This window comes from Ranitomeya variabilis, chromosome 3, assembly GCF_051348905.1.
Source record: "Ranitomeya variabilis isolate aRanVar5 chromosome 3, aRanVar5.hap1, whole genome shotgun sequence".
Lineage (NCBI taxonomy): Eukaryota > Metazoa > Chordata > Amphibia > Anura > Dendrobatidae > Ranitomeya > Ranitomeya variabilis.
Window position 1 is genome coordinate 679376826 of NC_135234.1, and position 22252 is coordinate 679399077.

Sequence of the window (22252 nt, forward strand, 5' to 3'; positions counted from 1 at the left end):
GCTTTTGGTGCAAAGGAGTGGAGTCAGTGCCTACGTGTAACTTCTGACACCAATCCTCCAACTTTCCTGCAGAGACATTGCCCTCCACGTGGTCGGACGGGACCAAGGGTTATGTTGCTTGCATTGCATTGTTACTGACAGTGAACAGTTTTGCAAGGGTGGCATATCGGGGTAAATGGACCTCTTTTTCTCCACAATTCAGGATGCGCATTGGTACCCTCCCCTTTGGGGACATTGACTACCCCTCTGGCTGTCAAGAAGGTGGGCCTACTATCAGAATACATGGGTTCTACCAGGGCCTGGTAGTCTTGACCCCTGAGGCCTATTGCTGCTCGACACCAGGTTAACACTTCAATCCTGGGGGTTATTGCAATGGGGATTGGATCACTCACTCTGACACTGCCGACTTCTCCACCAGACAGTTCTACCTGTTGTCTCTGCATCAGGGCTTTGATCTCTTTTTGCAGGGCACGCTGCTCACTGGAATCGGCAGTTTCAGCTACCTGCTGCAACAAAACAATAACCTCGCCAAGACAGTTTTCTATCACATTAGTACCTAAGGTCATCATTGGGTTACATTCTCGCCGATCAATATCCAATTACCAGACCTTAGGCTTTTAACGCTACCCGCCCCACCTTAATGGTCACCTCCTTGTACCCCACTTGTGGCAAAGGCTGACCATTGCTGGCTACTATTCTCAGATCATTATTTGGGCCACGGTAATATCAGAGTCAGCCCAGTACCGTTTGTAAAGAATATATGGCATAGTCGTCACCTGGGAGCCGGTGTCCAATAAAGCGTTCATTGGAGTGCCGTCAATCACAATTGGGTGGACCGATCATCCTCCAACCTACTTGGCTCGCCAGCTTTGTGGGCCTGGTCATCCTACTCCTTGGGGTTGGCCCTCTGCCCCAGGGGTTGCTCGTTTAAATTGCATGCGATGTGTCCTGCCTTGCGATGTGTCCTGCCTTGCTGCAGCGGCGACAAATGGGTAGTCCGTCGTGGTCGTAGCGGTCGCTGTCTCTCCCTCTGGTTGGTGGGATCCTCTTCTGCCGTCGCCACGGGATGTCATCTGGGCTGGAAGCCAACTGGATCTTCTCCTTTGGGGACACTTGCATGGACTGCATGGTTTTGCCTAGTGCAGCCACACTTTTGGTCAGTTCCTGGACCTGAAGGCGCAGTCCTGCAGCAGGGTCATTATCTAGGGTCTGCGCGTCGGCCTCAACGGGGGCCTGAGGAAAGGATGCCGCTTCTTGGTGGTACGTAATTGCTGGACGCCTAGGGGGCGCTGTGCGGCTGAAATTTGGTTCATGTAGCACCTGGATGGCCCTATCTTTAGGGGTATGTGTCCACATTCAGGATGGCCGGCGCTTTGGACGGAGCGGAAAACTCACTCCGCCCAAAGCGCCACCCCCTTCTGTAGACGTGATGATTCCGGATGTGTTCATTGCACACATCCGGAATCATCGCACCCCACACATAAGGCCCTGTGTTTTACCTTGCGGCGGCGCAGCGTCGCCGCAAGGTAAACGGACATGCTGCGTTCTAAAAAGACGCGCCGCATGTCCGGAAACGCAGGGCCGCCGGGTGCGTGTTCGCACGCATAGTGGAGACGGGATTTCATAAAATCCCCTCCACTATGCTGTAACATCTGGACGCTGCGGATTGAACACTGTGGCTCAACGCAGCGTTCAATCCGCAGCTATTCCGGATGTCATACGGCACGTGGACACATACCCTTAAAGTGTGCAAAGTCCATGGCAGGGTTCTGTAGGGCCAAGATGCGCAGCTGTGTCCTGTGGGTGCATGACAGGAGTCCCTCAAAAAATTGCTCCTTTAACAATCTGTCCCCATCCTGCGCGCTGTCAGGGTCAACCTGCTTAATGGACCGCAGTGCCTCCTGAAGATTAAGGTCATAGTCCCATATACTGTCCTGCACCCTTTGTTTACACCCAAAGAATCTCATCTTTATCTCTGCTGCAGTGAGGGTGTCAAAAGTGTCCTTCAGGGTATGTGCACACGTTGCGGATTTCTTGCAGAAAATTCCTGAAGAAAACCGGAAATTTTCTGCAAGAAATCCGCATTTTTTTTTTTGCGTTTTTTTTCCGTTTTTTTCGCGTTTTTTTAGCATTCTGCAAGCGTAATTAGCTTGCAGAATGCTAAAGTTTTCCCTGCGATCTGTAGCATCGCTTGGAAAACTGACTGACAGGTTGGTCACACTTGTCAAACATAGCGTTTGACAAGTGTGACCAACTTTTTACTATAGATGCTGCCTATGCAGCATCTATAGTAAAAGATAGAATGTTTAAAAATAATAAAAAAAATAAAAAAATGCTTATACTCACCCAGACATCTCACCGGCGTCCGTTCCGTATAGCTGGTCTGTGCGCACAGGACCTCCCGTGACGTCACGGTCACGTGAGCGGTCACATGACCGCTCACGACCAATCACAGGACAGTGACGTCATTCGGCGAGGTCCTTCAGCGCACACCAGGTACAGAAACCGAACGGCAGCGTGCGAGGAGGCGGCAAGACATCGAGGGTGAGTATAGGACTGTTTATTATTTTATTTCTTATTTTTTGACCACTTATATGGTGCCCAGTGCGTGGAGGAGAGTCTCCTCTCCTCCACCCTGGGTACCAACCGCATATAATCTGCTTACTTCCCGCATGGTGTGCACAGCCCCGTGCGGGAAGTAAGCAGATCAATGGACCCCTAGGTGTGCGGAATCCCTGCAATTCCGCATTTTTAATGAACATGTTGCTTTTTTTTCCGCTATGCGATTTTTTCGCGGAAAAAATCGCAACATTTGCACCAAAAATGCGGAATACCCTGTAAATAATAGGAGGCTTATGTAAGCGTTTTTTTTCGCGTTTTTATCACGTTTTTATAGCGAAAAAACGCGAAAAAAACGCTAACAATCCTGAACGTGTGCACATGGCCTCAGCCTGGCCAAGATTTGTTTAATAGCTCTTTTATCAGTGTACAGCCAGGACTTTACCTCCCTCTGAGCTGCACCAGTTAACTGGCCAGTGAGGATGCTGACCTTTTTGATTTTTAGACAGGGGGTACACTTCAAACAAACTGCAGAATCTCTCCTTAAAATCGCTCAGGGTGTGCGACTCCCCTGAGTACTGTAGTAACCAGACTGCTCACGGTATGTACGGCATTGATAACGGCATAATGGGAGCTGTGGCTGCGGCTGCCGCTGGATCCGGCCGGCTTGTTTGGGCTGTGGCCGCCGCTGGATCTGGCTGCATCATGGGGGCTGCGGCTGCAGCCGCCGCTGAATCTCCACCCAGATTGGACAGGTTCCTCCCCCCCAGTTAACCTCAGCCAGGCCCAGCATTTTCTTACCAGAGTCAGCGGCTGCTCCACCGGCAGCATGGACGGTGCTCCTTCCGGTTCTCAAGTCTGGGGCCTCCTGCTTTTTCATCAGCACACCGCAGAGCATGGAGCGCAGCTTCCCTTTGCGCTCTTTGTTTTGCTCCACCCACGACAGCACATCTCCTATGCTACTTTCACGCCGTGTGGCGCGACAATGGCGGCGATCAAACAGTTTAATTAAGGGTATGGCGCACAGGACCCAGTTTGCTGGGTCAGTCCATCCTGTTTGTGATGCCAGAAATGGAGCACCCACTAGGGCTGTGGGGTACTCGGGCTGGGTCGGTACTTAAAGGGGTGGTCATGGAAATGATGACCTGGTCCGTGGCCCTGAGCGTCCAACAAAAATGATGAAGGGAAGTCAAAAATAAAGTCTATTGGGGATAAGTCGTGATGCCACCTGTGGTGTTCTGCCAGGATGGCCGACGCTGCTTAAAGGGACCGCTGGGGCAGATGGTAACGCAGCAAAAATGGTTCTGCTCCCCACAGGTGGAGCGGGGCACCAGGGCTACCGATGCAGTTGGTAAGGGATGATAGACGGTGGGTTGCAAGACTGAGAGTACAGGAAATTATTGGAGGACATAGGGGTTGCAGTTTCCATTACATTTTATTGGTGAATTGCAGGTCTAGTCGGGGGCACAGATTACAGGTGTTGATGGGGTCCAGGCAGCCTGGGAGTTACTTTGGATCCACCTAGCCAGGTGGGTTCGGAGGCCTTCCTTTTGCGCTGTATTCCCTGTTCCTTTCAGCCTGAAGCTTTACAAAAGTTCCTCTCAGTGTCCGTTACTCCCAACCCGTATGGTTGACAGCATGAGCTTTTCATGGGCACTGTATTCTCACTGGCAGCCCCAGGCTCCTGACCTGCTGTGGTACCTCTAGGTGTCAGATGGGCCTGCAATCTCCTGCCCTCCGGTTCTAGTTGCTGGGCCTTTAGTACCCGTGCAACCACGGACTCCGGTTTCTTTTGCGCTTAATCCTGGGGAGAGCTCAGTCACAGCTCCACTCCCAGTCTCTCTCCTCACATGCTTCCTCTCCCTTCACTGTCTCACACTAAACTCACTAACCCCGCCTCCAGACCAGAACTTATAGGGAAGTTCCCCTGAAACCGGGTTTAGAGCTCCCCCTTCTTGTCTGGAGTCAGGAATGTGTTGTATGTTTGTGTTACCTGCCAAGGGGATCCCTCCTTACTTCCAGACTTGACATCACCCCCCCCCCCCCCCCCCGTGAGGAAGGCAATGAAATTGTGGCAACTGGACTCCTGGTGTGCTACATAATGACCTGGAGTTTCGTCCTTTTCAGGAATTAGTGAAGGACATTAAGCATGATTTGCTTCGGTTATGGGTGTCTTTTAGAGGGCTGACCGTTGTGTGGTCGGAAATTGTTCTGCGGAAATGCTGGCATAACGCGAGATCAGTGGAAAAGATTAAGGCAAGAATAAAAATTAACAGGGCTATGTCCAGTTTTGTGTGTGGGAATGGGGGTGTTGTGGTTTGTCACTTTGAGTTGGAAAAATTGTATGAGGAACTCTGGATGTCGGGTGGGGTACACTTGAATGCTGTAGGTTTCGATCTGTGGGCACTTGGTTTACAGTGTTATTTATATTATTGTTCAATATTTGTATTGTGTATAAATAAAGGCTGCTGTGGCCCATATTATCCAATGTATGGTGTCATTGTCTTAATTTTGGGGCCCGGGTCGGGGGGGGGTGATTGGGTATTTAACTGAGAGGGTTAAGTTAAAGAGGGGTTCTCATTGGAACATAGACAATACTAATGTCAAGATCTAATTAAAGGGAACCTGTCGCCAAGTTTTTCCTATATGAGGTAAGGCCAGCCCCTGTAAGCCCTCACATACTGCATTCTCTTCTTGTAATTGCTGTCCTCTTTGTCGCTTCGTATAGATGATGCGTCTTAGGTCATCCGCAGTGTCCAGCATCACGCTCCTGCACAGGCGTACTTCTCTAACCTGTTGAGAACTGAGCAAAGTACTGCAGTGCGCAAGAAAAGGCCAAAGAGCACTGGCACATGCGCACTCCAGTACTTTACTCTGCCTGCGAAGAAGCGCGATGATGGACACTGTGTGGATGACTTAGGATGCGTCATCCACACAACGAAGAGAAGGAAGGCATTGCTAGAAGAGAGGAGGCGCCGGATCAAGACAATCAATGCCCATCAGACCGGACTGCCCCATAGGTGAGTATAATAAAAGGTGTTTTTCTTGTCTTGCAGGCCAGATTGGGGACAGATATACAGGATGAGACCGGTTTCACACGTCCTGATATTTCCTGAGATATCCGTGACTGTTTGTCACATCCGTGTGCTATCCATGTGTACCATCCGTGTGGCATCCATGTGCTGTCTGTGTGTCCGTGTATTGAAAATACAAATTAGACCTACCAGCAGTTATATTTCCAGGAGTCCATCATGACAGCACGACAGGAGGTAGTCCCATATATCCTCTAGGGACAGGAAACACACAAGAGGTTAAAAGCCCCCCCTTCCGCCTCAACCCCAGTGTCTTTTTCCAATCAATACACCAGGATAGATGCAACTCTATTTTATTTAACTCCTACACACAAATGTTAACTCACATTAGTTTCAAGGTTCAGGGGAGGGAATGTAATGGTGCTGTCATGATGGACTCATGGAAATATAATTACCGGTAGGTTTAATTTCTAGGACGTCCCTCATGACAACACGACAGGAGAAATACCAAATAAATGGCATTCTAGGGTGGGACCACTGCCTGTAGGACCTTTCGTCCGTAGGACAATTGCTGACCTGACATCACATCTAACTTATAATGTCTACAGAAGGTTGTTATATTGGACCAAGTTGCAGCCCTGTTCTATGGAAGCCCCTGCTCTTTCGGTCCAGGAAACAGAAATTGCTCTTGTAGAGTGGGCTTTAATTTTAAGTGGGGGATCTTTTTTCGCTCACTCATATGCTAGTGCTATAGTAGACGTGATCCACCTAGACAAGGTTAATTTAGAGGCTTTTTTACCCTTATTTTTCCCAGCATAAGAAGAGATTCGAATCCTGCCTCCAGGAAGCTGTGACCTCTACATAGCGCATCACTGCTCTTCTCACGTCTAGTGTGTGAAACAGCCTTTCCTTCTCGTTTTTTGGAAGATGACAAAAAGATGGAAGAATATTCTCTTGGCTCAAATTTGACTCTGACATGACCTTCAATAAAAAGGACGGGTTAAGCCTAAATATTAATCGATCCTCCAGGATCTGTAAGTAGGGATCCCTGACTGACAGTGCCTGTAATTCACCCAAACGTTTTGCTGAGGTAACTGCTACTAGGAATGCCGTCTTCATAGAGAGGATGTTGATGCTGAATTCTTCTTGGGGCTCATAGGGGCATCTGCACAGTGTATTTAACACAAGGTTTAGGTCCCAAGGAGGCACAGTTTCTCTGACTGTGGGCCTTAATCTGGTAATGGCTCGAGAGAACCTTGATACCCAAGGGAGGTCGGCTAAAGAAAAGTCCATGAAGGCACTAAGGGCAGAGATCTGCACCTTCAGTGTACTAGGCTTTAGGCCCATCTCAAATTCCTAATGTAGGAAGTCCAATATTCTGGGAATTTCTGGGCGGGCTGTGCTCTAAGTAGATTCGCCCACATAGGAACAGAACCTCTTCCATATCTTGGAGTAGATCGCTGATGTTATTGGTTTCCTACTCGCCTGCATAGTAGCTATCACCCTGTCTGACAATCCCCTTGAATTTAGGATCTTCCCCTCACGATCCAGGCCGTCAGGCGCAAAAGACAAGGGTGTTGGTCCCAGAGGGGACCTTGAGACAGCAGATAGGGTCTGTCTGGAAGTGGATCTTCCAGAGTCATGCGGTGCAACATTTGAAACCAATTCCTCTTCGGCCAGAAGGGAGCTACAATATCACTGTGGCCTAATCCTCTTTGTTTTTCCTCAGTATTCTCGGTATGAGGGGAAAAGGAGGGAACGCATACAGAAGACCTTCTTCCCAACTCTGAGATAGGGCATCTATGCCTTCTGGGCTGTCGGCTGAATTTATGGAGAAGAATCTTGCCACCTTCGCATTCTTCCGGGTTGCAAACATGTCTATACGTGGTGTTCCCCATCTCCGGGTCAGCTGGTGGAATACCTCTGGGTTCAGTTCCCACTCTGAGGACCAAAGTTTCTCCCTGCTGAGATAATCTGCCGTTATGTTCTCGGAACCTTTCAAGTGCACGGCGGAGATGGACCGGACGTTTCTTTCCGCCCACTGAAAAATATTTTCGGCTAAGGTCTGCAGGAGTTGGCCTCTTGGACCTCCCTGGCGTCGCAAGAAGGAAACTGCTGTAATATTGTCCGACAGGACTTTTACATGTCGATCTCGGACCGTGTCCTGACAGCGTTGCAGAGTGTCCCATACACCTTTTAGCTCTCTATAATTGGAGGTTCTTCTCCAGTCTTCCGGGCCCCATGTGCCCTGTAGAAAACTACCCTCTACTTTTGCACCCCATCCATTCAAACTTGCATGGAAATCTGAATGCAGGGGGAAAGGATCCAAGACACTCCTCTTCCGAGATTGTCCCTGGATTTCCATCATGACAGGGAATGTTTTAGAGCGGTGGGGACCGCCATCTTTTTGTCTAGGCCCGAGTGATGCCTGTTCCAGGACGTAAGGACTGCTCTCTGAAGGCATTGTTGTAGCTGTTTGCATTCTGACCCAATGTCAGATATGCCAGATCACCAGTGAGGCCAAATTTGGAGGTTAGGCCCTTCATTGACAAGGAAACCGCACACGGATTGTGAGCAAGTCACTTTATCTGATATACTCAAACACAAGGCAATATTTTATACCATTTTCAACAATTGTAACTCAATGTAACTCATGTAGCCCCCACCGTTACCCAGGGTCATACTTTATTTCCCATGTACCCAGAACATGTTGTTGCTGGCTATTGAAAACATATATGATAAGAAGTATAGTATCCTTGAAGAGGAGACTACCAGACTGCTTGCACGACTAAACACATTCTAGCAATTAAAGGCAAATTAAAGGTAAAACATTAACCCTTCTATATCAGCGTCTTGAGTGGGCCTGACTCCAATGTACACGGGATGCAGGATGTCATCAGTCCTAGGATCCTCATGGCGTATCTGAGGTCATCTTCCTCTGTAACATACAGATCATGTTTCTGATCTCCCCCTGCTTCACGTGGGGCAGGTAGGACATCCTACGATGGGAATCGAGGAGGACCCCTAAGAACACCTTCTGGGTCCCTGGATGTAAATCGGATTTTTCCCAGTTTATTTGCCACCCTAGGTCCTCCAGAACTTTTATAGTGCGGGATAGCTGCTGTTTGAGGTGTATAGCCGAGTCTGCTACCAGCAGGATGTTGTCCAGGTAGGGGACCACGATGATCCCTTGTTTCTTCAGAAAAGCTGCCACCTCCATCATTATTTTTGTAAAGATGCGCGGGGCTGAGGATAGGCCAAATGGAAGGCATATGAACTGGAAATGATGGTCTGAATCGTGATGGTATAGAGCGAACCTCAGATATTGGCGGTGGTCTGGGTGAATCGGCACATGATAATACGCATCTCTTAGATCTAAAGTGCACATGGTGTTGTCTCTATCAGTTGGATGGCAAATTTTATTGTCTCCATTTTGAAGCTTTTGTATCTTACCCACTGATTCAGGGGTTTTAGATTTATGATGGTGCGATATTTGCCCGAAGGCTTTTTTTATGGAGAATAGGGAGGAGTAGTGGCCCTGATCTATTTCTGCAATAGGTACCGGCCCGACCACCCCCAATTCTAAGAGATTTCTGACATCTGTCCAGAGCCTGTTTTGCGTGGAAAGGTATTGGGGTTTGGTGATGCAAAACCGATGGGGAGGGAGATGGGCGAAATCTATCCTGTAACCTTCTCCTATGGTTCGCAGGATCCATTTGTTGCCGGTTATGCCCCCCACTCTGTTTGAAAAAACTGGAGTCTCCCTCCTACTTTCCTGGCGTCAAGACCTTATATGTGCGGTGGAGGACGACTGGGTGACTCTACCCTTACCTCCCTTGGGGAAATTCCACCTGCCTGTTTTTCCCTTTCCCTTATAGTTCTGCCTAGAGGGCTGATGGGGCCTAAGAAAGGAACAACATTTTTTGTTTTTTTTCCTCCGGAAACCCCCTTTTGTCATCAGCGGCCCTCTCTAAAATGTCATCCAGTATAGGACCGAAGACAAGTGTTCTTGAGAAAGGGATGGAGCAGAGCTTGCTTTTGGATTGGCTATTCCCTGACCATGTTTTTCAGCCATATGGCCCGCCGTGCCGAGTTGGATAGTACGTTACTATTAACCGCAAATCTTACAGACTCTGCTGAAGCATCCGCCATAAACTGTATCGTCATTTTTAACATGGGGTTATATTCTGCTATAACCTCTCTAGGGGTGTTAGATTTTATCTGGGTGGATAGTTCGTCAATCCAGATGCCCATGGACCTAGCTACCGAGGTGGCTGCTATGTTGGTATTAATAATCGCTGCCGTGGACTCTCAGCTTCTTCTCAACAGACCCTCTGCCTTCCTGTCCATGGCGTCCCGCAGGCAGGAAGAGTCCTCAAATGGTATAGCGGTCTTTTTTGCCACTCTGGTGATAGGAATATCCACCTTAGGGATTTCCTCCCATTCTTTGATTTCTGAAGGATCAAAAGGAAGATGGGCTTTAGGCTATGTGCACACATTCAGGATTTCTTGCAGAAAATTCCTGAGCAAAACCAGACATTTTCTGCAAGAAATCCGCATTAGTTTTTACCGCGTTTTTGGTGCGGGTTTTTTTGCGGATTTTTCTGGAGGTTCCCAATGCAATAATATAGTGGGAAATCCGCAAAATATCCGCAAAATTAATGAACTTGCTGCGTTTTTTACCGCGATGCGCATCATGTGCACAAAAATTGCGGAATGCATTCTAAATGATAGGATGCATAATGTATGCAGTTTTTCGCGTTTTTATAGCGAAAAAAACGCAAAAAAAGCGAAAAACCTGCAACGTGTGCACACAGCCTTAAAGTTATGAGGGATGACCAGGCGATTCTCCGTATCTTCTCATTCTTCCAGGATCATGGCTCTAATATGCTGGTTGACTGGAAGCCCTCTATTTCTTTGTGTTCTGAGACCGCTGAACATCTCGTCCTGAACCGTGCGAGGGACCTCAGTTTCTTCAATCTTCATGGTTGCTCTCACCGCTTTCAATAGGTCGTCCGTATTTTCGAGTGAGAAAATACTTTTTCCTCTACTCGGATGGCCTCTGGGAAAAACCTTCTTCCTCATCTTCAGCCTCTTCCTCTGAATAGTACAAGTAAGGGTACGCTTTCTCTGAGGATTCCTCCATCTCCCATTGGGCTTTCTTGTGATGGGAGGTGCTCGGATCTGGTTGTGGCGGCACGAGATTAGCAACGGTGCTCTGGACTTCTTCCCTGATAATGGCCCGCATATTCGTCAGGAAGGACGCCTGTTCCTCTTTTAGGAGTTTTGCAAGACACTCCGGACATAATTGTTTTGTGTATGAGTCCGCTAATTTAGTGTTGCATGTCGGGCATCTCCGCATCCTCTTCCGGGAAGAAGAGCTGGATCTTAAGGGGGTCCCTTTATCCTAACACACAAAATGGAACATTTCCCCTTCAACTAAGTGACTACTAACATGAGACAAAGCAGGCGCTATGGGGGCACTTACGCTGGCCAAGGATTGCTCGGCTGGTGCTTCTGAGCGACATGGATTAACCTAAATGGGTCAGACTGTGCACATCACCCGTCTTGTGAGTACCCTTTTTAAAGGGTCTTACCTTGTCCAGATGGCCTCCAGATTATCCCCATAGCTCTCCTGATTGGAACCCATGCTGCGCCATCCCGATCGGAAGTGTCCCTCTAAAGTGTGCATCCTCAAATGGCGTCCGGCCGGAAACACGTTCACCGGTGGAACGCATGTTCACCATGCAACCGGAAGTAAGCAGCTGGCGGCCAAATTGAGCCGAGAACCCTCCGGAGAAGGAAGCGGCAACATCAGGAGCTCCCCTGCTCCACCGACACTCTGAGGGACCCCTGCCCAGTGAGGTATGTTTCCTGTCCCTAGAGGATATACAGGACTACCTCCTGTCGTGCTGTCATGAGGGACGTCCTGGGAAACAATTTTTAAATTTTAACACTGACTTTAAAAACGCACACGGATGGCACACGGACGCCATCCGTGTGCAGTACGTGTTTACACAGACCCATTGACTTGTATGGGTCCGTGTGATCCGTGCTGTCGCTCAAAAACGGACATGTCAGCGTGTTTTGCACACGGACACACGGTCCGTGAAAACACTCTGACAAGTGCACAGACCCATTCATTTGAATGGGTGTATGTGTGTCAGTGTCTCCGGTACGTGAGAAAACTGTCACCACACTTACCGGAGACACTGACGTGTGAAACCGGCCTTGTAGAATGCACTTGAAAGGTGATCTTATATCGTATGGGAAAATCTGCTGACAGGTTCCTTTTAACCTGTAGTGTTTTCACTGGGGAAAGTATGATGTTTTGAAACTGTGTATTGCTTTTTAGTAGTGGAGGGTTTGAGCACAGAATCCCAATTTAGGCCGGTTTCACACGTCCTGATATTTCCGGTACAGGAAAAAACGGTACCGGAGATATCATTGTCCGTGTGTCCGTCTGTGTACTAGGTGCAATATGGTATATAAACAACAAAACATAAGTAGAACAAAAGTATATACAGATTATCACAAAAATACAAACATACAATCAGAGCCAAAATTACCTTTACTATGAACTATGACCTTTGGAGCATGAATTTCCTTGACACACTGGTAGTGAAAGACTCGAGCGGTCTACTGAGTACAGATCTCTATTCCAAAAGTACAGACCGCAATAGTCTCCTACATTTTCAGAGTCTCCACCCCCCATCAACCAAGAGATCCATACCTAAGGCACAATATCAGAGGGTACAACGCATTGTTTCCAATATTGACACCAGGGAACATCGCACACATGAGATGACACAGAAGTTCCAAGCTAGAGGCTACCCTTTATCCCTCCTTGAGGAATCTAGGGTCATGACCAACAGACCCAGGACAGACACTACTTTATGCATCCCGTTTGTACATTCGTTCCACCCCTTCATGTACAATCTCCATATAGCTATACGTAGCAACTGGTCAATCCTCTCCAGTGCCTACCCTAACGTCAAAGAATTTCAACACCTATTCCTTCCGTGTTTCAAAAGAGCCCCAAGTCTGCGGGACAATCTAGTTAAGGCAGATATTGGCACCAATACCACTGTGAAACAAAGTTTTTTAGGTAAACCAAGGGAAGGCACTTTCCCTTGCTTGCACTGTGTCCAGTGTAACAACGTTCTTAAAGGTAACGTGGTCACACATCCATACTCTGGCAAGGAATTCAAAATTAGAGGGTATTTCACGTGTAGTTCCACATTTGTCATCTACGTCATTAAATGCCCGTGTGGCCTATTGTATGTGAGGGAAACATCACAACCAATCAGGGACCGAGTGTCTAAACACAAATCTACCATTCGCTGCAATAATCTCCTGTTACCACTACCCCATCACTTTCACACATCCGGACATAACATCTCACAGTTGAAATTTCAAGTCCTTGAGCAAGTTCCCATACAACGCAGGGGAGGCAATAGAATACTTATGCTCAAGAAACGTGAGGCATACTGGATTCACACCTTAGATACATTGTCACCAAAAGGACTAAACAGGGAATACGAGTTGTCTGCATTTATCTAAGGGTACTGAGCATCTTTTATGACTGTTGCTGTACTATTGTTGTGATTGTCTTATATGACATATGACGTCTGTATTAATGATGGTTGGCACATCACGAACTACTGTCACCACCGGATCGATCACCACTCTCCGTGTTAGTGTCTTGTCTGACCGCCACTGTTCACCACGGACACGTCATTTCTCTAGATATACGAGTTCCTGGCGGCACTCTTAGAACAGATGTCATATTTTATCCACCGGAATACATCACAGTATACTGCACTGTGCTCACACTCTATGCCCAGTGGTCTATTTAGACCCTATAATGTACTGGGTTTACAGAGGATATAGTCTCTATCCCCTTTTATAGCCCGCAGATCCTATGGTATCTATTCCTCCTTTTTATTTCATTCCTATGTCCTGCTACATCTAACACGGTACACCCCTCCTCCAACCCCGCCTCTTTAAACCTCCCACCTACGGCTTTTTTACATGATCGTTGTGCTTTATTAAATATACACATATTTCCCATCTCTCCACCTTCTTACCACATAATATAGCCGCCCAAGTGCACTACATTAAACTTTATGCTGCCCCCTACATCAGCGCTACTGCAATGGAACGCATATTTTCATGGTGACCCGCACGGCCATACACTTCCGCTCTGGCTGTGTTCCATTACATCATATCCGGTCACGGCGTCTCACCACAGCGCAGGCCCGGGGGATTTAAAACGCGCCACCTACACACACACCTCAGACAAACGGTGGACTCCGCGTCTGAGAGGACATCACATATACCAGAACGGCTTCCCTCCAGGTACCGTACTAGATGCCTATTTACCAGATAGGGGATTATGCCTTTATGCGCTGACACATTTTTAAATTTTTAATTTGTATTCCCTATAGCCCCTGTTCCTTTTCTGGCCATCTGAGGTGGTTACCTCAAGCCTAATACATGCCATTCTGAGGTATCTATATAAGAGGGGGACTTTTACACCTACATTAGATTACCGGCATGTGACATTAAGGGTACCTTTACACAGTGCAATTTTGATCGCTACGACGGCACGATTTGTGACGTTCCAGCGATACATTTACGATATCGTTGTGTCTGACACTCTACTGCGATCCGGATCCCCGCTGAGAATCGTACGTCGTAGCAGATCGTTTGAAACTTTCTTTCGTCGTCTAGTGTCCCGCTGTGGCGGCATGATTGCATCGTGTGACACAGGTTGTATACGATGTGCGCACAGTAACCAACGGCTTCTACATCGCAAATACGTCATGAAATTATCGCTCCAGCGCTGTGTATTGCAACGTGTGACCGCAGTCTACGACGCTGGAGCGATAATCATACGACGCTGCAACGTCACGAATCGTGCCGTCGTAGCGATCAAAATTGCACTGTGTAAAGGTACCCTAAGTATTCACACTGGTTCCTTCCCTCCCCTGTCATAATCATTCCACAGCTTCTGCATATTTTTCTCATCTACTACTCCACTTCTACATGGTTCTACATGGTTTAAAAATATATATAACGTCGTTTTTTTCTTTCATCCCTTCTCCCCTGCTCGCCGGCTGAGCAGGGGAGAAGTGATGACAGCCGGCTTCAGCACTACACGCAGGGGAACAGCGGCTTACAGTAGCACTGCTTCCCCTGCGGCCGTCTGTGCACACTGAGGACAGTGTACACTGTTCTTCGCGTGCACGTGTGTGGCACGTTTTGCGGCCCGTGTGTCCAGGTAAAAACTGACATGTCTGCGTGTTTTGCACATGGACACAAGGTCCGTCAAAACACGCTGACATGTGCATAGACCCATTCATTTGAATGGGTCTATGTGTGTCAGTGTCTCCGGTACGTGGGAAAACTGTCACTACACGTACCGGAGGCACTGACGTGTGAAACCGGCCTTACTTTGTGGGGTGTACATACAGATATTGTTCTATGAGACTTTTGTTTTAGCATTTTTTAGGCTTGTACAAAAATGCCATTACTTTCAAGTTGTTTTTTTTACAAGCGTTTAGATGTTTTTTTATTCAGACATTTTGTCACATTTTTTAAGTCTATGGGAAATTGCGTGAAAAAAAGAGAATAATGCATCCTAAGAATAAAAAATAACCAAGTACCCAAAACATAGTATGCGCCAAAAGTGTGAAAAAAAACTTCTGCAAAAAAACCTCTAAAGTGCATACAATAAATATCTGCATTTTTTGCCCCTGTCCCCCTCATAAAAAAAAAGCTGTCAACTTATGTCAGGAAAAAATCTGTGTAAGGCCAGAATCAGATGAGCGTACGAAAACTCTTCCGATTTTCATCCATATCCCATATGTATGTCTGTTTTTATATCTGTTTTGCATTTGCTTTTATACATCAATACTTTATAAATGTACATGAACCAATATGATAATAATTGCAGCATATCTGTAATAAATGGATGTAATGCGGATAATCTGCATGGCATCCATTTTTGTTTGTGTACCCACAGTGTTGAATTGGGGAGACTCATTTGAAAAACACAAGTAACTAGTGAATGTTGCGATTGTTTCACATGGATCTATTGTCATCTGAACAGCATTGTCCTATGTGCTGCCAGTGTGTGAGGATTTTACCATGAAGGTATAATACACTTGTCTGAACGCGCCCTACAAACACTTGAAGGCTGTACACTGATGGCGGAGTCACATGACATTTTTGGCTACGACAACGTCAGAATCATCCAAAAAACACCTCTGATCTCACTGTGTGAATGAACCCTTGGATTGCACATGAGCACCGCAGACTTCTACATATGATAGACCGTCCTTCTTCAGTGAAGCCAATTAAGGTGACAGCCGCCCAAGTGACTCAATGTTGTTACACAAGAAAACCGGATAAAGTCCAAGGATGTGAACACATTTTATTGACATATTTGTTTTGATCCTGAAAATAAATTCTAGTACACCGGTATGGCTGCAGAGAATACGGCTCCGAGAAGAAAACAGCAGGTAAGTTATTTTGTTTCCCATTAATTGAGTACTTTAGGGAACACACACACCAGAATTTGCTGCCGAAATGTCGGTGGCTGCCCCTCTCATCTAAGGATACTTTCACACTAGCGTCATGCACTGCACGTCGCAATGCGACGTTGCGGCGCACCGACGCAAACTGTGAAAGCGCCGCACAATGGTGGCAGCGGATGCATTTTAACAACGCATCCGCTGCCCCATTGTGATGTGCGGGGGCGGAGTTCCGGACGCGCATGCGCGGTCGGAAAAGACGGTCACGACGCACAAAAAAGTTACATGTAACTTTTTTTGTGGCGACGGTCCGACGCAACCGTCGCACGACGGTTGCGACGTGTGGCAATGCGTCACACTGCGTCGCTAATGCAAGTCTATGGAGAAAAAACGCATCCTGCAAGCACTTTTGCAGGATGCATTTTTTCTACAAAATGACGCATAGCGACGTGCAGTGCACGACGCTAGTGTGAAAGTAGCCTAAGTGGGGCACAAACCCACCACAGCAACAGATGGAATATGCAGAAAATGTAGTGAAACAGTATCATCAATAATGTCATTTAAAGGGCTTTTCCCAAAATTACAAGGTCCCCCCATGCATAGTGTAGGGGAAAGCTTACTGATTGCTGTAGTTTTACTGCAGGGATCCAAAGAATAAAGCTTTGCAGAGTGCAGAGCCCTGTGTAGAATGGTGCAGAGCTTTGTGTGGAATGAAGCAGAGATGCGCATGCTCAGCCAACCAAGTGGTCTACGCCGCTTCCTTCAGAAGTCCCTTACACAATTTTAGAATCACTAAGAGGTCTCAGAAGTTGGACTCTCAGCTGTCAACAAGTTATTCCTATCCCTTATCCCCAACACAGCCGTAACCCTAATCCCAACCCTAACCATAACCCTAACTCCAACACACCCCTAGCCCTAATCCCAACCATAACCCTAACCACAAATCTAACCCCAACACACCCCTAACCCTAATCCCAATCTTATCCATAACTCTAACCACACCCCTAACCCTAATCCCAACCCTAACCATAACTCTATCCACAAACCTAACTCCAACACACCCCTAACCCTAATCCCAACCATAACCCTAACCACAAATCTAACCCCAACACACTCCTAACCTTAATCCCAACCCTATCCATAACCCTAACCACAACCCTAACCCCAACACACCCCTAACCCTAATCCCAACCCTATCCATAACCCTAACCACAACCCTAACCCCAACACACGCCTAACCCTAATCCCAACCCTATCCATAACCCTAACCACAACCCTAACCCCACCACACCCCTAACCCTAATCCCAACCCTAACCATAACCCTAACCACAAACCTATCCCTAACACACCCCTACCCCTAATCCCAACCCTAACCGTAATCCCAACCCTAACCATAGCCCAACTCACTTTAGCCCAACTCTAACCCTAATGGAAAAATGGAAATATATATATTTTATTATTTTTCCCTAACTAAGGGGGTGATAAAGGGGAGTTTTATTTTCTATTTTGATCACTGTGATAGGGTCTATCACAGTGATCAAAATGAACCAATAGGAAAAATGTCTTATTGTTGCCGGGTGCCGGCCGGCAGATCTTGCCGGGAGCACTGCGCATGCGCCCTCCATTTTCTCATGGAAGAAGACGCCGGCGGCCCGGGGGACTTCATGGGAGGATGCCTGCACACCAGAGGTACCGGGGGGTGATCACATCAGAGGAGAGAGAAATTTAAATGAAAAATCTGACTTTTTCTTTTTCCGACTTTTTATTTTTATTTTTTGTTATTGCAAGGCAGAATAACAGGCTATGTGCACACGTAAGAAAAGAGGTGCAGAATTTTCTGCACAAAATCCGCAGCTCCTGGCAGAATCCACAGCTGCGGAATTGCTTCGGTTTTTATGCCGATTTTGTGCGGTTTTTATGCGGAATTGCTGCGGATTTTCTGCGGCTTTTGCCACTGTGGATTTTTAACATGGAGGGGTGCAGAAACGCTGCAGATCTGCACAAAAGAAGTGACATGCACTTATTTGAAATCCGCAGCAATTCCGCACTGATTTTTCTGCACAGCTTTTTTTTTTTTTCCATAGAATAACATTATACTGTACATCACAGTGCGGATCTGCAGCATTTCTGAGCGGAAAAATCTGCTGCGGATCCGCAGCAAATCCGCATCGTGTGCACATAGCCTAAGTGTAAAGCCCCCGTCACACTAAGCGAGGTCGCTAGCTAGATCGCTGCTGAGTCACAAGTTTTGTGACGCAACAGCGACCTCAGTAGCGATCTCGCTATGTTTGACACGTAGCAGCGACCAGGCCCCTGCTGTGAGATCACTGGTCGTGTCGGAATGGCCTGGACCTTTTTTTGATCGTTGAGGTCCTGCTGACATCGCTGAATCGGTGTGTGTGACACGGATTCAGCGATGTCTTCACTGGTAACCAGGGTAAACATCGGGTTACTAAGCGAAGGGCCGCGCTTAGTAACCCGATGTTTACCCTGGTTACCATCGTAAATGTAAAAAAACCCAAACAGTAGATACTCACATTCCGGTGTCCGTCAGGTCCCTTGCCGTCTGCTTCCTGCACTGACTGACTGCCGGTCGTAAAGTGAAAGCACAGCACAGCGGTGACGTCACCGCTCTGCTGTTAGGGCCGGCGCTCAGTCAGTGCAGGAAGCGGATGCCGGGGGACGCGACGGTGAGTATGTACTGTTTGTTTTTTTACATTTTACACTGGTAACCAGGGTAAACATCGGGTTACTTGCCGCGGCCCTGCGCTTAGTAACCCGATGTTTACCCTGGTTACCCGGGGACTTCGGCATCGTTGGTCGCTGGAGAGCTGTCTGTGTGACAGCTCCCCAGCGACCACACAGCGACTAAACAGCGACACTGCAGCGATCGGCATCGTCTGTATCGCTGCAGCGTCGCTAAGTGTGACGAGGCCTTAAGTCTTGGGCCAGATATTTGGCCAGGGCAGAGTTAGGAAAACCTGCCATAGGCTTTTATTTTTTAAATGGACAACAGAATGGTAGTGGGGCGAGCCATTTCCTTCCCCGGCCCCAGGTTCTCCATGTGGCCTACAGGTTTGTTTTAAAAACCTATGCAGCAGAGGGTTGGGTGTGTTAGTTTTGGTCTTGCAAGCACACAGAGCAGACGGCTTTGCAGGGCTCAACCTGTGTGAGGCAACACAGGGTCAAGCAGAGTCAAAAGTCCTGGCACCCTCAGCATGCACGGCGTACCAGTCGCCCACGGCAACTGGTCACGGACTGTCTTTATTTTTCCCAGATGCAATCCGGAGGATCCGATTTACTTTCCTGTTTTGTGAGTATGCTGTTTATTAAAAGCGACTTTACTTTTCACTTTTCCTGGGTCACTGCCTCATCACTGCACAGCGTGGATACCGCTGCACTACAATATATATATTCTCCATGAGAGTAATATGAGAAGCTCCTGTAAGTATAATCCACAAAATATATCCACTGTCAGAAACAGATGGTATTTATGAGAATACTAATAGAGACACAATGTCACGATTCTGTTGTCGGGTGTCCCGGGACCAGGGGCTCCTTCCCTGTCCCTAACACTAAGGGCACCCTAGCTCGCTGGAATTGTTGGAACTCTGTGCTCAACACAATACAGGATTTGAGAGGTCTCCAACATGGCCACCTGACTTAGTATTCTACAGTGGGATTGTTGGTCTGGATGTAAATTGGGAGACCAGTAAACTTGTCCCATCAGTGGCGAAGACTCAACTGCATAGGTCTTAGCTTCAGGATGAAAATGGGCAGTCAAGCAGGTAGGCAAGCTTCATGACAATTCTAATGTCTCTGAACTGTGAGGTATAGAAACACCTTTCCTCAACCCAGGAAACTGGAATCTGTGGTCACTACTTGCCAGTGAATGGGGAGGATCAGTGGCATAGAGATCTATAACAGGAGGGGCTGTCTGACAGATTGAGGTAGGAGAACAAGGCAATTCAGAGAGAGGAGACTTATCCAATAGAAAAAAGGAAATAAGCTGAAGTGGTGTGATGTTAAAGTAAGCAAAACGGATGGCGTCCGGGGAGACTACCATCTTGCCCAGTACTATCATGCAAAAGCAGACAGGGTGATAGGGAAAGATGCATCAGGGTCTGGACCTCTCCTCTTCTGAAAGGAATATGTTCACTACAGCAATGGTCAAATAACATCCCCAAGAAAGGGAAACAAGCTTTCCCACACACACGGTATCATTCAGTCCACCTCAGAGTATAATGCAGTCGCCCCACACACACAGTATAATTCAGCCCACCTCAGAGTATAATGCAGTCCGCACACAGTATAATACAGCCCCCCACACACATAGTATACTACATAGTATAATACAGCCCCCCACACACATAGTATAATACATAGTATAATACAGCCCCCCCCCCCCACACACAGTATAATGCATACACATATACACATACATTCACACACAGTATAATGCATACACATACAGTGGGTACGGAAAAAATTCAGACCCCTTTCAATTTTTCACTCTGTTTCATTGAAGTCATTTGGTAAATTCAAACAAGTTTATTTTTTTCACATTAATGTACACTCTGTACCCCATCTTGACTGAAAAAAAACAACAGAAATGTAGACATTTTTGTAAATTTATTAAAAAAGAAAAACCGAAATATCACATATAAACACCAGGGGGCGCAATGCTTTACATGTCCAACAACCAGGCGTAAAATGTAATTGGATGGAATTTTGAGCCTTAGCTGACCAACTATCGATCATAAATCTTTCCAGCATGTTAATGATCATTAGGGGGGTCATTTCATCATACAAAACATATTTACGTGGGACTGATTGCAGCTGGGTCTGATTGTTGCTTTCATGGCCCTAGGCAAAACACATTTTGTTAGACTTTGTAAGGAGCGTCAGCTGACATATAGTGATGAGCGACCATGCTCAGAAAGGCGTTACCTGAGCATGCTGGAGTGCTGACAGAGTGTCTCCGGCGTGCTCAAATAATATGTTCGGCTGGATGTCATGCGGCTATTCGCCAGCCACAACACATGCAGGCAATGCGTGCTCGTTAGGCTATGTGCACACAATGCGGATCTTGCTGCAGATCCGCAGCAGTTTCCCATGAGTTTACAGTACAATGTAAACCTATGGGAAACTGAAAACGCTGTGCCCATGCTAGGGAAAAAAACACGCGGTAATGCAGCGGTTTACATTCCACAGCATGTCACTTCTTTGTGCGGAATCCGCAGCGGTTTTACACCTGCTCCAATAGAAAACCGCAGGTGTAAAACCGCACTGGAATCCGCACAAAAACCGCGGTACATCCGCTATAAATCTGCAGGAAAAACACGGTGTTTTTGCCCTGCGGATTTATCAAATCTGCTGTGGAAAAATCCGCAGTGGACCATTCTACGTGTTCACATACCCTAAGTCAATCCGTGCATGTGCTGCGGCTCTTGAACAGCCATGAGACATGCAGCCGTAGGAAGTCTAACACATTTTTCGAGCATGCTAAAGTCACTCGGGTAACACCCGAGCATGCTTAGATAACACCTTATCGGAGCACGTTCGATCTTCATTACTCACATACACAACTACTTACCAATTTAAACTATTCAACATGGCCGGGCCGTGTGCAGCAACGTGAGACTCAGTGACACACAAAGGCAGCTTTCGGTGGCCATAATGCGGGCGCTCCAGACATGACACTCAAACCCCCTGAGGTTCATTAGAGGGGGCAATGCATCACATTCTTCTGAATCACAGGAGGGGTTTCGTCTATATTACAAGCACAACAAATTCTTGTCTGAAAGCAGCCAAGCTGTGTGTCAGTGATAAGTGACGGTGGCTCAGTGGTTAGCACTGCAGCCTTGCAGCGCTGGGGTACTGGGTTCAAATCCCACCAAGCACAATATCTGCAAGGAGTTTGTATGTTCTCCCCATGTTTGCCTGGGTTTCCTCCGGGTTCTCCGGTTTCCTCTCACATTCCAAAGACATACTGATAGGGAATTCAGATTGTGAGCCCCATCGGGGACAGCGATGATAATGTGTGCAAAGCGCTGCGGAATATGTTAGCGCTATATAAAAAAAATATTATTGTAAGTGTTCTTAGTGGGAAACATTCC

The 22252-nt window shown here is 47.3% G+C and overlaps 1 protein-coding gene across 1 annotated transcript in view; it reads left to right on the top strand.

The window, feature by feature from the left end:
* The first annotated feature begins 13835 nt into the window (after positions 1-13835).
* Positions 13836-22252, top strand: part of SPRYD3 (SPRY domain containing 3) — a 58753-nt gene continuing 50336 nt past the window's right edge. Inside the window, exons 1-2 of the mRNA XM_077298016.1 lie at positions 13836-13952; positions 15622-16120. The gene's annotated coding sequence lies outside the window, so the exon portion shown is untranslated. The remainder of the gene's footprint in view (positions 13953-15621; positions 16121-22252) is intronic.